General features: G+C 35.5%; 1 protein-coding gene across 1 annotated transcript in view; it reads left to right on the top strand.

The window, feature by feature from the left end:
* LOC106882548 (low-density lipoprotein receptor-related protein 4) overlaps positions 1 to 4,333 on the top strand; it is a 461,294-nt gene that overhangs the window by 155,581 nt on the left and 301,380 nt on the right. The gene's annotated exons all lie outside the window — the stretch shown is intronic.

Genomic DNA, 4,333 nt, shown 5'->3' on the forward strand with positions numbered 1-4,333 from the left:
TCAGTTTCTGTCTACCAAATCCACTCACTTATATGACTCGAAAACCGAGTAACTTGGTCATTTGAGCCCTAAAACTTGAGACAGTAATGTGCAGAAGTTGTTGTTGTTGTTGTTGTTGTTGCTGTTGTTGCTGTTGTTGATAGAGCAGTCAGTGTCCAGTATGGTGACAGTCTAATAACTGAAACCAGTGAAAGGTGGTGGAGAGAGATTAATTTTGGCATATATAAAGCATCTGTGCTGCTGCCCTGTAAAAAGCACTCACTCTGTAAAGTGGTTGGCATTAGGAAGGGCATCCAGCCATAGAAATCATACCAAAACAGATGACTGGAGCCTGGTGCACTTCTCTGGCTTGCTAACTCTTGTCAAACCATCCAATCCATGTTAGCATGGAAAATGGATGTTAAATGATGGTGATGATAAAGGATGATGATAAAGAAGTCATAAAATATATAACAGCTCTATCTTTTAAAGTCTGGTATTTATTCTATTGGTGCCTTTCACTGAACCACTAAGCTACAAGGATGTAAACAAACCAACATCAGTTGTTAAGCACTGATGGAGGACAAACAAAAAAAAAAACCAAGACACACACTCACAACTATGTATATGACAGGCTTCCATACAGACTCCATTTAAAATTCACTCACAAAGCATTAGTCATTCTGGGATTGACCCAACACTCATTCAAGGTGCCGCACAGTGGGACTGAACTCAGAAGTATGTGCTTATAAAGTGAGCTTCTTAACCACACAGCTATGCCTGCACCTATACAACCAAACCTGTTTAATTTATTTAGGGAGAAAGAAGAAGAGCTTATGTTGGTGTTATTCTTTTACTTTTCTACTTGTTTCAATCATTTGACTATGGCCATGCTGGAACACTGCTTTGAAATGTTTTTAGTCAAAGAAATCAATCCCAGGACTTATTCTTTGTAAACTTAGGACTTATTCCATTGGTCTGTTAAGTTACAGGGACATAAGCACACCATCAGTTGTCAAGCAATGGTGTGGGGACAAACACAGACACAAAGTCACACACATAAATCTACACACACACACACACACACACACACACACACACATATAACATATGATGGGCTTCTTTCAGTTTCCATCTACCAAATCCACTTAAAAGACTTTGGTTGTCTTAAGGCTACAGTAGAAGACACTTGCCCAAGATGCCACACAGTGGGACTGAACCCAGAACCATGTGGTTGGGAAGCAAGTGTCTTACCACACAACCAAGCCTGTGCCTGTGTTTATTATGTCCTCATAACTTAGTAGTTTGACAAAAAGAGAGTAATAGAATAAGCACCCGACTTTAAAAAATAAGTCCTGGAGTTGATTTGTTCAGCTAAACTTTTCAAGGTGGTGGGTACCCCAGCAGGGCTACAGTCCAGTGGTTGTAACAAGTAAAAAGATATACAAATATATTAGAGAGTAATTTGAGGAGGACCTAGTGCTGTTATTTCAAGCAAATCCAAGGGACCACAATTAGGCTCACTGATTAGCTCATCAGCTTCATTGAGTAAAGCACACCAGTATCACACGGTTGTTTGGAAGAAATTCTAAGATAATATAAAAGGTGGGGAAACATGAAATAAAGTCTAGTGGCTGTTAGTGGTGACCCAGTTGATATCAGATAAACTACTTAGATATACTACTATATATATATATATATATATATATATATATACACATATACACACACACTTTCATGTACATTTTTTTAACTCCATAGTGACCACAGTAATGAGGTGAGTGGAGTACATGTAACTTGACTTAGGGCTTATATATTGCTATATCAAATAGCAAAAGCTTTGAGTCATAATGTGGCAACTTCCACTCATCCAGAATATGTTTGTGTGTGTGTGTATGTTATATTTTATCTTTCTATAAATTATTGATTTTTTTCCTTCTAATCTTATAGGAATTCTGATTAAAATTAATGAAATGAGAAGTTATTGTTATTGACTTCTTATCATAAATATCTGAACACATTTGGTAGTGGTTGTAGTGAGTAATTGTGTTGTTGTTGGTGATGGTTGTATATAATAAAAATATACTATATTAAAATGGTTTATTAACCTCAATTTCAGAGATGAAATATTTTTCATTCAGAACATCTGCTATGTAATATTGCAAGTAGTTTAATCTCCATTTATCATAAAGTGTCGTATTCTCAGTTACATAGATAACATAATCCTGAGCAGGATTTGAACTAGCAACATTTGTTTCTAAACTAAGGGTAGTGGCATCCTTATCCATTGGGCAGCTGATGAAGTTAATAGCCTGAAAAATTATAATCGCATTAGCAACAACTCATTTCAACCATTTAGGATATTTAAACTCCATTTATTTTATGAGATACTTCCCATAATAGTAACAAAATGAAAGTCTTCTATATCTATTGCATATATTTCAGGAAGGAATTACCAGTAGATTAATATTCATTGATTAAACTATTAACTTCAACTTTCTATCTATATTCACTCTCAATTTATAAACGTAGTCTCTGATACTTTTCTATATTATGCCTTATCTTCACACTCAGATTAAACACAAAACTTTTTAATTTGTGATGCAGCTTCAACACTTGCCCCCTGTATATCTAGTGGTCCCATGGGTAGCTGGGTGTCAATTTCAATGATACAAGAACCTAATTTTTTAAGGGAACCTAGTTACATCTATGTTCCTATGCATATTTCTCTATGAATTTTTCTGTTCCTTCTGTTGAGTTTTAGAAAATATTGTCTTACTGTAATATATAATTTGTATTTTCAAGCCATACATGTTTCACATTTTCATCATCATTGTTGTTATTTAATCTCTACTTTTCCATGTTTGCATGGGTCACAGAATTTTCTTGAGGCAGATATTTTTCATGGCTACCACCACCATTTGCCTGTTTCTAAGTAAGATAATATTTCTCCGTGGCCAGAAGTGTTTTTCATGGAAGACTGGAAACAAACTTTGCTTGTATGATGGTGAAGCTAGTTTGCTACCATCACATAGTATCAAGACAACAGTATACACACACATGTGCAACAGGCTTCTTTCAGTTTCCATCTACAAATACACTCTCCAGATTTTGCTCAGTCTGAGGATATATTAGAAGAAACTTGTGCAGGGTGCTGAACAGAGGAACTGAACTGAAGACCACACAATTGGGAAGCAAACTTTTTAACTGCACAGCCACACCTGTAATCTATATTTTCCATTGTATTATTTCTGTTCTGATCAGTCAGAACTAACTAACATTCTTCATTTGTAATTTTGTCTCTGTGTTGTCTTATCATTTGTAAATCTTATCCATATACATAGGCTTGAAGTAGATACAAATCTTAGATTACTGAGATTCTGCTATATTGAAAGGATCTGTCTGAGAAGTTACTGTGAAAACGTTAACACAAAACAGTCTGAAGGACTGAGATGTTATTTAAAAAAAAAAAACAAAAAAAAAAACAATCATAATTTGTCATCTACAGAGATGAAACACTTTCTTTTATATTTACATCAATTTTACATTATTTACATCTAATATTAAAAAAACGTTTCATCTCTAAAGATGTGTTTTAATGGTCTGACAGATTATGATAGTATCAAAACTGAGGTCAGGAATTATACTTATGTTGTGCTCTTTAAATGCTTTCCCAAATTAGACTTGCCCAAGAAAACATGTTGAAAAGCACATCCACATCCACACACACACACACACACACACACACACACACATACATTGACCCTTGGTTGAGCAAATGGCTGTTCTGTGGCACTGCCTTCATGGATTTAAGTCAGTTATAATGATCCCAGTACTTATTCCTGTCTGTTACTTATTTTATCCATCTTTATTTGTTGAACTGTTAAGTTACTGGACAATGGAACACAACACCAGTTAAATGATTTTAAACTCATGTACATACTCCACCTCCAGCCACACATTCACACATAGACTTGCATGCACACACACATACATGTGCACACACATACATGAGCATGCACATACACACACACACATGTACAATGGGGCTCTTGCACAATTTCTGTCTACCAAGTTACACTCACAAGGCATTAGTCAATCTGAGACCCTGGTAAACGACATCTGCCTGAAATGCCTTGCTATGGATTGAACCTTGAACCACATAACTGTGAAGTAAGCTTCTTAATCGCATGGCTATTCCTGTTTATTATAGGTTTCATCTGAGACTGTTCAAGTCTCATCAGATGCTCACAGTTGTAGAGATAAAAGTATTGCAGAATAATGTAACTTATAACCAGCATTGAGGGAAGAAAAAGAAAGAGGAAAGATTAAAAACAGATGCATAAATAGTGGC

The sequence above is a fragment of the Octopus bimaculoides genome, chromosome 6 (assembly GCF_001194135.2).
Source record: "Octopus bimaculoides isolate UCB-OBI-ISO-001 chromosome 6, ASM119413v2, whole genome shotgun sequence".
In the NCBI taxonomy this organism is placed as follows: domain Eukaryota; kingdom Metazoa; phylum Mollusca; class Cephalopoda; order Octopoda; family Octopodidae; genus Octopus; species Octopus bimaculoides.